This window comes from Miscanthus floridulus, chromosome 6 (assembly GCF_019320115.1).
Source record: "Miscanthus floridulus cultivar M001 chromosome 6, ASM1932011v1, whole genome shotgun sequence".
Taxonomy (NCBI): domain Eukaryota; kingdom Viridiplantae; phylum Streptophyta; class Magnoliopsida; order Poales; family Poaceae; genus Miscanthus; species Miscanthus floridulus.
Window position 1 is genome coordinate 3,145,279 of NC_089585.1, and position 12,919 is coordinate 3,158,197.

The following is a 12,919-nucleotide window of genomic DNA, read 5'->3' on the forward strand; positions in this document are numbered from 1 at the left end:
AGCGCCGGATGAAGTCTCAGAGAGACTCATCCGATTTTTGGCGATAGCTCTTAAGGTCCTAGGAGTTTCCAGGGCGCATGTATGTGCCCTAGAAATTCTCGACAAAGATCCTAACCAAGTCGCGCCAGTCATGGATCTGAGAGAGAGGAAGGTGCTCGAGCCAAGCTCGCACCGAGTCTGACAAGAGCAAGGGGAGGTTGCGGATGATGAGCAGGTCATCGTCCGCGCCACCTAGCTGACAAGCCAGACGGTAATCGGCAAGCCAGAGTTCGGGATTGGTCTCGCCGCTATACTTCGTGAGGTTGGCTGGTTGTCGAAACCAGGCCAGGAAATATGCAGCATGGATGGCTCTACGGAAGACCCAAGGACCAGGCGGTTCAGGAGGACTACGGTCCTCCTCACTATCATAACGGCCACCCCGGTGTGGATGGTAGCCCTAGGCGGGCCCCTCGTTGTCATGGCGTCGTCGTCTGCTAACCACCTCATGGTCTGCCTACACCTCGCGTTGGTTGTCGAGGTGGTCAAGCCGCAAGGGGACCCCATGGGCTGTTGGTGCCTGAGCGGGCTTAGGACGAACTGAGGCCTCCTTATCCTGTCGATGTGCTACCGAGGGGAGGTCCGAGGTGGCTCCACGCCGCCGAGAGGTGGAACTCTCGGCCTGCTGCACCACGGCGGTCTCGAGGAGATCGAGGAGCTCACCATGAACCCGTCTCCCTTCCATGGTAGAGGGCTCGGGCATCGCGCACACTAGCATCACCGTAGCCGCGGCATTCTAGCTAGCACGATTGAAGATTGAGGGACGATCGTCCCCTTCGTCATCGTTGATGCGGTGGTGCACATCGCGAGCCCACCGCCGGGCTCCTCTGCCATCACCATAGCCCTACTGCTCCTACTCGAGAGTGTTTCAGAGTTGTTGCAGAAGGAGTCAGTCTTGCTCGACCTTGGCCTGAAGCTCATGGAGCTGCTCTAGGTCCGGGCGTCGAAATTGTCCGAGGACAAGGTTCTCGTTCCGTGCTACTAGTGGGACAATGCATGAGGGCATGGTATCGCCCGTTCCCTGATGAAGTGGGGTACGGTTGCCTACCCCCTTGTCCTCCTCGCCCGTGCTTGGCATCCCAAGTTTGACGTGGAAGCACTCATGAGAGGGATCGTAAGTACCTTCATCGTCAGAATCAGAGTAGCCAAAGCAATAGTCACTCGTGGCCAAGAAGCGGAGCATGGTTTCATGGTTGTGGAGGTTGGAGAAATCCGCTCCAGCCTATGCCTCGTCCTCCTCTGAGGAGTCGGCGTGGGTGTGGGTCGACATGGTGGTGTCGAAGTCGAGAGCGAAGTGCTGGCAGCGTCCTGAGGGATCGGCATGAGCGGAAGCGTAGGCGTAAGCATAAGAGGCGGCGGCATTTCTCAACCCAAAGGGGTATGGGGATGGTGCTGTCGCTAGGCTTTGCTCCATCGGAGTTGGGTCCTCAGGGAGTGGTGGAGCAGAGCTTGGTGACGGGGCATCTCCGCGTGTCGCCGGCGTTTTTCCCTTGTCTAGGCTCAGGCTAGACAGGTCCCCAACCAGGGACCTTGCGCCAATAGCTGGTCGTAGGATACCGGTGGAGAGCGGCGAGTCGCCCTGGGTTCGTGTAGTGTCAGGGTGATCCTGCTCGCGTCATGCCTAGCGAGCACGGCGAGAGCGGCCGCCCGGGCGCCGCCTGCGCCTGCGCTGCCGGTGCGTGATGTCATCATTGGTCGGTGGGGCTCGGGGCGTGAGGAGTACCATGTCATACTCATGCCCTAGAGACATGAACTCTAGGCTCCCAAACCAGATCATTGTGCCGAGACGTAGCGGTCGTACGGGGTCTGCCATCCAGAACTTGTTGGGATGACAAAACTAACACGCAGGGGCCCCTACTTGGCGCGCCAACTATCGGTGTTCTGGACTAGGGGGTCCTCAATCAACTAGTAAATTTGGGCTGCGTGTTCTCGATCCTGGATGGTGATGCAAAGAGACACAAGGCTTATACTAGTTCAGGCAATCGGTGCCCTACATCCAGTCTGAGAGATCAAACTTGTATTCCTTGCACCGAAGTGCTTGTAGTAGGGGGTTACAAGCTAGATGAGAGAGGGAGCTTTGTCCTAGGTCTCGGTGTGGAGCAGTGTGGGCTGCTTGAGATGATGCTCTCATGCAGTAGGAAAGCGTGCGTGTTATAGAGCGTGGCTTGTGCCTAAGTCCCTTCCCCCTTAGAAATGGCCCAGGTCCTTTCCTTTTATAGTTGAAGGGGGGACAAGGGTAGTACGTGTGCTAACTATATGGCATTGTGCGAACGAAGGCGGTGTGTCCGAGTCCTGTAGCATGTTCCTATGGTGGCGTGGTCATCGGAGTGTCCGTCCTTGAAGCACTAGGGCGACGTGCTGGTCTCATCCAATCCTGTGCGTCATGGGAGCTCTAGGGCTACCTCGAAGCGGGCGTGGCGGTCGGCGTGCGGGTCACTGTAGATGACTATGCACGAAGCTGAGGCTCAGTTGGTGCCTAGGCCGAACCGTCATGGGGGGTCTCGGTAGACGTGTATCCCAAGGTAGCCGTGGCCCTGACATAAAGTGCCGAGGCTCGGAGGAAGTGGTTGATCTTGTGCGCTGATCCTGAGGCGTCGATGACCTAGACAAGACTTCCCATGCCACGTTTTCTTCGGGGTGGGGATTGTAGGGCACAGTGTAGTGCAGGCGCTGATCGTGGGCACAGCGTTAGAACACAGTGGCCGATAATCCCCACCGCGCCCTATCCTAGCCGGTATGGCGTTGATGTGACTCCTTGTCTCGTCGGCCACTCCGTGGTGTCGAGCCGTCATCCGGCTGAGATTGCAGGAGTGGTTGATGCATTAATGGGACGTGATGCGCTGTCAGGAAGACTGGTCGAGGCGGGAGCGATGGGTTATCGCAAAGCCAGCTTCGAGCGATACAGAGAATCGCTGTCTCGTTTGAGGCTGTACGCATGGGGCCTTGGACGAGACGGAGATTGGGCTCCTTGTCGAGGCCTCCTGCGAGGGGTCTCGCACGAGGCAAAGATTCGTCAGGGCGTCGAGACCTCCCGTGCGAGGCCTAGGGCGAGGCGGAGAGCCGGTGGGCTCATACGGGGCCGGTGGTTAATCCACGGCTTACCTTCTGGCTTCGTTGTTAATGGGGTTTTAGTGACTCTTTTGGTGTACGCTCGGGGTACCCCGTTTTATGGTACCTGACACAACTAGTTTAAGTTAATCTAGAAAAGTAAAGACCACATAATCAAACACAATGTGGAAACATAAATGTGGTATATAAATATCTCAAGTTTAGGTGGGTAGACTCCTGAGATGCAGCAATTTTTCCTATAGTTTTGGTTGCTAAAGCACAACCCTTGGTTAACATTGGTGCTTCACTGAGGTACGCTCCTAGCCACAAAGTTTTCCAACAGTCATGGTGTTGCACTCACCACAAAGGCTCCTAGCAAACCAAATCAAGTACTCGTAGGCCACCAAGGTCAATCACCACCGCCCGACCCTTTCTATCAACTTGGTGCCATCCACTACAAAATTTCTTTACAGAGGGAGGGGTCTTCTCATTCATCACACATGAAGTGGCCACCACCCTCTCAAAGCTCGAAGGGACAGCGATTAGTGATTCAATTGTGGGTCGATGCATGTGGTTTAGGTGGCTTAAGCATTCAAGACACAAAGAGTTTATCTTGGTTCAGGCATCTAAGCCCTACATCCAGTAGTGGTGTTCTTCGTGTTAGTATGCTCAATTGAGTTCTTACAATGGAGAGAGGGGCTAGAGAGCGATATGCTAATGATCTATGGTTCGATTGCTTGATCTGAGATCCAATCCATTCTATAGGAGCTCATGCCTAGCCTTTTATACCATAGGGCCATGGGAGTACAAGGAAGCATGGTTTTGAGGATTTTCTAGGGCTTCGTCTCCTAATCTTTGGTTGGTTGTGGCGCTAGGCGCCGCACCTCATCGATGCCATGACAGACAACTCTAAACCATCCCTAACATCCTCTGCTTGGGCCTAGAGCTGACCGTTAGAGGTCAAAGTTGCTGTTGTGCCATGCCAAGATCCATCTTCTTTGTGGCATCTATCACATGCCAAGAACGTGGCCCCATGTAGGAAGAGGCTAACTGGTAGGCCTAGGTACGTCCTCCCAGTGGTCACGCGCTAGTCCTTGTTGTGTTGCGTCATGCCCTTGGTATGATCCTGCACCGAGAGTGGCCGAGTCAAAGTTGTTGTTGTGTCATGCCCCGGGCGAGTTGGCAGAGCCTTGGCAAGGCCTGGTGCCCTACGACTTTGCTCGCTTGTCAGGTTCAGAGAATTTGTTAGATTTTAGGGGAATATACTTCACTTGGTCAAGGTGGGAAGCCTGCCCGAGCAATGTAATCCTAGATGCGGCCTTCCTAGGTCAGTTGCCGCCTTCCAAGGTCAGGAGCCCTGTGGGCTAGGCCAAGCCCCTGAGCGTGGGCGACTTGGGCATGGGCTGATCTTTATGGCTTATTTCCCAAAGGCTAAGACCTTTTTTTTCCAAAGTGGACCATCTTTGGACCATTAGGGCTTGCACGATAGTTCGGAGTGTGCACACAAGCGCACATGATGGGTGTAGCCCCCCGAGCCCCTAACTGATTTGGAGAATTAGTTAGTGGGTTAATTGTACTATCATGGTGCTTAATCCAAGGGTTTAGGGGACCCCTTGTTAGGTTCTCAACACGTGATGTTGCTAGAGAGCTAACAAGATTCCAAGTGCACTGGCTCACAAGATACAAAGGTCACTTAGCCCAAACTCACAAACTCTCACGCTTTGAGGCCTAAACACCCACAAAGATGGGCTCTATGCACTGTCTTGTACCTTGGATGTGATCCATATGAATTTTCATGAAGGATAGTGTTCTAACAATTGGTATAGCTTCTCATAGTCTTAGAGCACTACAACAAAATCCAAATCGTTGGTGCAACCAAGTATATATAGCACATCTGTGTCAAATAGCCGTTGCAAAAAAAATGTTAAAAATTTACTTCACTAGATGGTCTAGTGCTACATTTTTTCCTTACCATTGGATCATTTGGTGAGTGCTAGCCACCAAAGTGGACATTGTCTTTCTAGTGTCATCATTCTTCTGGTGCATCATTTGGTGCTCTTGTTCATCACTGCTATAATGTCTGGTGAGTGCAACTACATTGTTTCCTGTAACACCCTTGATGTTACACTGTACGATTTTTGCTAAGACACTGCATGAGCATCAAACTTGTGTGTAAATGTGTGTAATATAGAGTATACATCGATATTCAAAACTTAAAACGTTCATTTGAAACAAGAAACAAATGTTATGTTTCATGTCTCTTTGTATCATTTAGGGTTCTAAGTGATTTTTTATCGAACAAAAATGCTATAGAATGTTTATGCGAACTTTGATAAAGTTTGTAGTATGAACTTCATAGGCAACGATAAAATACGTGCGGTCGGGGACGGGGTTCGCTAGCTAGTGTATCGGGTAACTTGAAAATCGCATTCGACACGAAATCGTTAGGATTTAGCCAAAATTTCCCACGTCGGACAATGCGTTGACGAAGCTACATTCGGTAATTTTTGTAGAACGATCGGGTTAAGGAGTGGCAAGATGCTTTGGCTTAGTTCGATAGCCCTAGGTAACCTCTTGAGTGTAGAATAGCTGATTGGACTCTTGAATCATTGGGTTTGAGTTTTTGAACGGCTTTAAAAAGCGTGCAAGTCATGAGTTGTGCAATGCCAGCGCCTGGGGCGCGGTCACTGCACGGCTCTCGGTGATCGCGCTCAATTAGGTTGTGCATTGCGTAGTGATTGACTTGGTGATCGTGCTCGTGCAGTGGTTTCGCCGGTGGAGCCGCGGGTCGCCGGGAATGTTGTCGCCGCTCTCACTGGGAACCAGAGCGACCCCGCGTACATGGCCAGTTGCCTTGCCGTGCCCCGTGACCTCTTCCAAGCCATCCTATGCGTCTGTGATCTCATCCAAGCCATCCTATACGTTGCTGGTATGGCCCTCCTACTCCTAGGATAGCTGGGTGAGTCCATTGGGGCCGAGGCTCATCGGAGTGCGTGGCCACCGCCGGCGGACACCATGTCGTCACTATGTCCGTGGCCGATTGGATTGGGAGAAGGATGTCCATATCTAGAACCTCTTGGGGGTTATCGGTACTCTAGGGATGGAGGCTAGGAGTGGTGGTAGAGCTAGGCTTGATGTTTAGCCAGCGTCGGTGTCACCACGGCCAAACCCCGCCGTGGTGCATGGCCGTGCCTCTATGTGCCACCAATCACGATGCTAGATACCTCATTCAACTGCGGTTGCGTCGAGGAGTGTCTTAGTGGCAAGTATTGCGGCCGAGCGGGTCGGTGCTCGCCGGCGTTGGCCGAAAACGCCGCGGCCTCTGTTAAATTTGACCAAGGGTGTCAAAACATAAATTTGAGATGAGACGAGGGATAAATGCGAGCGTCAGTGAGAGAGTAGAATAGTAGGAGGGACAATGGAGTCATTTAGCAGAAATCCGGGGTTTCTTTTGCATATTCGCCGGCGCGCGTAGGTCCTCCCCGTCGTGGGCCGTCAGCGCTTTGGGCTGGGCCACGCCGTGTGGGCCGCACCATGCGCTGCGCATATGCACGCGCGTCGCGCCAGTTTGGGCTGAGCCAAAGATTTGGGCTGCGCGGTAGAATTCCTTTTTCAATTCTCTAGCGAATTACCAACGTTTATTCAATATAATTTCTAGCTGAACTTTGATAAATTGTAGTAAATTGTGTAGTTGTCCAAAAATAGGGAAACCAAGTTTGTTAGGTTCACAAAAATACCATCTACTTGTTAGTGTAGCTAGATTACAGTTAGCCATAACAATTGTAGGTTCATAAATTCAAACTAAAGAACTTAGTATTAGGTAGATTAATAATTGTTGAAATTTTTGTGGTAAATTGGTGATAGCTATAGCTATGAAAATTTTACAGTAGGCTCACTAGATTATTATATACTTGCTGTAAATTTTGTAGCCCTAGAGTAAGTTGATAAATAGAGTAGCTATTATCCTTGCTTTATCATATATAGCGTAAATCAACATTAGGAGTAAGAATACCTGTAGTTGCTCTAATAATGTATGACATACTTCATACTTGTTATTGGTAACAATAGATAATTTAGTATCCTGGTCGGTAGTACTAGCTTAGTAGTTAGACAGATGTACTTTAATTTTAAGAGTTGTTGTTGCTATATTACTAAGTATTGCATCATCATTTCATGCATGTAGATCACGAGTTGGTAGAGTTTGTGCCCGTCGACGAACAGGAGTACGAGGAAGTGATTGAGGAGTACGAGGAGGAGATCCTCGTGTAGGAGGGAGCCCCGGAGCCTTTTGGTGCTGACCTTACTGACCCGTCATCTATCCAAGGCAAGCCCCGATGCATAACCCTAATTTTATGATCACTGAATATATATATATATATATATATATATATATATATATATATATATATATATATATATATATATATATATATATATATATATATATATATATATATATATATATGATATGCATTTAAGTTACAGGCATTTTATGGAAACTACGTGCATAAATATATCCACCCATGAGTCCTACTAGTACAGGTCGAGTAGCTACTATGCTCAGGATGACAGTAGTGTGGGTAACCTGTCGTTACTCACAAATAGGTGATAAATATGATCACTCATGATAAAATGGTGGGAAGGAAAAATGATGACCGGGCAGGGATATGGTTTGGGTACTGATGGGTGTAAGAGGTTGTGTCCTGTGGCTAATGGGGCATAGCTTGGTTACACTTTTTCCCTGTTTGGTCGGTTAAGGACCGGCCGTTGCAATGGACGCGAGGCAAGTCACAGATCTATTGTCCCGAGCACATACTTGGATATGGGCGCAGGGAAGACTTGTTGCTCTCTTATCGTGAATCCGTCTCTTTCTAGATCAACTGATTGGAGGCGGAGATGATGGAGGTCCTTGCACCGTACTGAGTCTGGGACTCAGGAGTGGGGGCTTGAAGTCCAAGTTTGGATGGGGACTTGGACACCTAGGACAGGAGGGCGATGGGTTAGTCCTGCTTGTGCCTGGGATATAAGCGGGGCGTGTGTTTTCGGGGCACCCAGCTAGGCACATTGGTTCATGAATCGTCGCTGACTCGGTATGACTTGTCTTACCTCTAGCATCACAGTAAGAACTGAAAGTTAAAAGAAGAAGAAGTGGAACTGATTGCTCAACTCTTGTTTGAAAGTAGAACATGTGCTTATATAGACTGGCTAGATCATAACTTAATACAGCTGATATTAAAAACATAAATAAGGACTCACAATTAGCATTGCTTTCTACAAAAAGAAAACCAGCAAACCATAAAGCTTATCATACTCCTTGGAGTCGGGAAACTATCCCCACTAGTCGGATAAGTCTTGCGAGTACATTGTGTACTCAGGGTTTATTTACCCCTGTTGCAGGTCACACTTGAGGAGTACCTTTGTGTGGGGGATTCTTTTGGTGGGCACAGCCGGATCCTCGTTCTTTACCGCTTGTTGTTTATCTTAATTCTGCTGTTTATTATTCCACACTCTGACATTTGGTAATATAATAATGTACTTTTTAAGAACTTCTTATGTATGAAATGGACAAGTATTGTAACTCGCTCTCATTATTGGATCCTCGGGAAAAATATAGATCTTTCGGGTTCTCCCTCGGGGTGTGCCCGATGGATACCGTCCGTTGTAGCTTGCTTTCGGGGTGCTTAGTGTCGGAAGGCGAGCACCTCCATAAGTGTGCTATTTCGGACGGTTCTGCCACATTTCCACCCTTACAATTCATCACTAGATGTTCCCCTGTTGTTCTCTTTGACCACCAAATCTTCCTATGACCCTTCTTCACTATGACCAAGTAGGTGGACATCACCAAATGGTCTGCTGCATTCTTCCTGTCCACCTACTAGATCATCCAGTGGGGAATATATTCCCTAGATGCCTTCGGATTAGTTAACTCTCTAGCCACTACACTATTTTTTAGTTCTACTATGCCCACGATCGTTGAATAGTCAGGTGCATGCACTCGTACTGTGATAGGTTACTGCACAACACTATATGATTCACCCGATGGTCTAATGCATGTTCAATCTACACTGCTAGACTATCCGATGAACACTTTTTTTGTTATTTTGATCTATTTGATTATGTTTCTTCACCAATCTACTCCAAGGAAAGACAACATCCCAAGTTGCTCCTTTTGCTAACCCCTTGACCATAGTAGATGATGCTTCCTGGCCAACCATCAAGGTGAACACAAGAAACTCTGCCACACAAACACACTTGTATTGAAAATTTTTTCCACCCTTGCTGAGGATGTTATGGTTGTGGAAATGCATCCAACAATTGGAAGACTAATTAGATGTGGATAAAACATTCGAGGACCCATCCTCATTATCAATGGCATGGATGCCTACATGCGTCTACTATTAGAGGCCAATTAGGAATCCATGATGGAGGCAATGTCCCCTTTTAAAATCGCCGTGCAGCATATCCCACATCACCAATGACACCACCACCAACAAGAAGAAGAAGAAGAAGACACAAGCCCAAGTCTTCTGGCAAATCTTAATTCAGTTCATCAAAGTGTTTACCTTGCCAACGCAATATGCTAAATGACTAGGGCATTATAAGGTAGGACGGGAAGCTTGATGTGATACAATTCAAGGACATGCAGACCGTTTGAAGGAACTGCTCCCACCTAATGTCCTCATCATGTGTTTGTAAGGTCGTGTTGTGGATAGACCTATCCTAGCCCGTGAACCTTATTGGACAAGGCCTGGCTAGAGAGGTATCGTTGCCTAGAAAATTTTTTCTTGGCCCGAGTATGCCTCGTAACATTAATTCCATTTATTTTCACACTAAAACTCGCATTGGTCCACCTAGGCCCGGACCTAGCCTAAAATGATAGGCCCAAACCCGCCCATTGGATGGACCTGGGCACAAAATAGGCCCAAATCCAACTGGGCTTTTTGTAGACCCGACCCGACGTTTGCTCAGGTCTATTACTTGTGGACTCCTGGTAGGGAATTCTTCTATGCGCTCTTTGTTAGGTTGTGTTTTGGTTCTAGTTTATTGTATTTTTTCGCGTTGGTGGATGTTGTTGGTAATTCAGTTGTCTCCTTTATTGGAGTGAACTCAACCATTTTTTATATATATATAATAGGTATCTCTCTTGCCTGTTATTGTTCTTTAAAAAATGCTGAAACTATAGGACCATATTCGCCCAAAAAAAAAGGTTCGCAGAACATAACTATCAGACTTTATCTTCTCGGCACCCACATATATAACCAAAGCTTTATTGGTTGGAAAGCGAGAGGGGGAGTACTACATGCAATGCATCACCCATTCAAAGGCAAAGCAAACGAAGAGAGATAATAACAACCTTGGCCGAAACGGACAGGCTACGGACGAGATGCCATGGCAGCAGCACTGATTGTTTTCCACAAGTGAGCATGCTCCCACATGAAGAAAAAGATCTCTACCTTGATCTGCATGCCGGAGGTCTCATCCCTGAAGCAACAGGGACGCATGCTGGTCGAAAGGGACCGCCATCATCGATGGTAGTGCTGCTGCTAACTGACGACATGTGACACATATCTGCCCGTGCCCGGCCTCTCACATGTTTATGTAGAAGCTGTGTTGCAGACTTTCAGGGATTACTGGATTGACCTCCTGAATGAATGAATGCCTAGATTTCACAGAAACTTTATGTATACACTCCTATATAAGCTGCGCCATGTAGTACTGCGTTTTAACGGTATATATACCCAATTTGTAAGGTTTTGTACACCCTGCACCTATATATACTAGAAAAAAATCATGTTGTTGTTGCATTGGGAGTGGTCAGAGATGATATGTATCTGTCTGTCTTGCTGATGAAAGGCACCGCAACCGCATGCCAGTTGCCCTGCTGCAGCTTGTCCAGATATATAGACGATAGCAGATTGTTGCGCCTGGACCTTCTACTGTGGCGAGTCCGGCATCAGAAGCGGAAGATGGACTGAAGCCGCAGCAGGAGAATGGGCCGCAGCTACGAAGGTCCATTCGGCCCAGACTCCCCAACCGGCGCGTTGCGGGCGACGACTGGGCCAAGACGTGAACGCAGCGCCATATATACAGAATGGTTGTGAGATGAGAGGGGAGGAAAGATCATTGTAATCACTTGCCTCCTCCTGCAAGCTTCCTCTGACTCCCAACCCCCGTGCTCTGCTGCCTATCCTCTGCTCCGTTCCTGCTACTTGCCAGAAACTCTGTACTACCGATATTCTAAATATCAGAACTCATCTTACATCGTAACAAATTGGTACTCAGAGCCAGATTCCCCAACGCCACAAAACCACCATTTCCTTGCCTGTTCGCTGTGTCGCCAGAGTTTCCGATGGAGCCTCACGAGATCATCCACGATCACTTCACCCGATTCCACAAGTAGTTGGGTGATATGGATCCCAACACCAAGCTCATCCTCGACGAGCTCTGATCCGTGCTGGCAAATCTCACCGCCCGCATGGATTTGGTGGAGAACTCCATCGGCAAGCGCGTTGCCTCCCTGGAGGATGCCGCTAAGGCGTTCGACATTTGGCGCCCGAAGATGGATGCGATGGTGGACGAGTTGCGTGCGGAGATGGGCACCATTCGGAAGACGGACGAGAGGGTGGAGACATTGCGGGAAGAAATGACCGCGCTGCGCAAGTCCGTGAACCACTCCGTCCTCGATGCCGCGACGGCCGTGCCAACCGGAGTGCTGCCGTCGCCCCCAAAGGTGTCCGTGGTGACGATTCCCGTCGGCTGAACCAAATTCAGCCCGTTAGGGCCCCGCGAGGAATCAAGTCACCGGGGATTCGAGTATTCAACTCAATCTCCGGTCAAGGGTACGCTCACTCCTTCCAGTCCTGATCTGAAACCCAGGCTGCTTCGTTCTTACTCTGGATCGGCTCTCATAGCGAGTGTGCCCAGTGGTTTGGGTGGGGGTGATGTTTTTTCGTGCCGCACTTGGCATGGGGAAGGGGTTCCTGGTGGCAATTGGTCTAGGGAGGGAACTCACGAACACATACCCAAAATGAATTTTCCCCCATTTGATGGAGAGAACCCAAAATTGTGGCTAGGACGTTGTTTGGATTATTTTGACATGTACACGGTACCACACCGCCGCTGGGTTAAGGTCGCCACCATGCACATGACTGCAGCCGTGGCTCGCTGTTCCAATCCGTGGAAGATCAGATTCGTCAGGGAAATTGGGAATTCTTTTGTCAGGCTGTCATGGAGCGTTTTGGCAAGGATCAGCATGCTCTTCTAATCCGTCAGCTCTTCCACATATACCAAACTGGGTCCGTGTAGGAGTATATTGATCAGTACACTGGGCTAGTTGAGCAATTGATCGCCTATGGTCGCAACACCGATCCTCTGTATTATGCCATGCGTTTTGTTGATGGCCTCCGTGCTGATATTCGTGCTGCAGTACATTTGCAATGCCCTGCTACTCTGGATACTGCCTGCATGCTCGCTTTGTTGCAGGAAGAGTTGGTGGAGCTGGGTTGTCGGCGTGACGTTCGGAGGTCGCAGCCATTCACCTTTGCCAAGGCGGCACCGCGGGGTCCCTTGCCCCTGCCTCTGCCGCTCCTCCGGACTAAACATCAGGACAAGCCGGCCGTGCCAGGAGTTGTGCCTACTGATAAGCGCGGCCGTGGAATTGAGTCTAAGTTGAACACCCTGCGCGACTACCGCCGAGCTCGAGGTCTCTGCATCCATTGTGGCGATAAATGGTCTCGCGGCCACAAGTGTTCAGAGACCGTCCAACTCCAGGTCTTACAAGAGTTCTAGGACATCTGTCATTCGGATGACTGCTCGGATTCTGCATCAGTCCAGG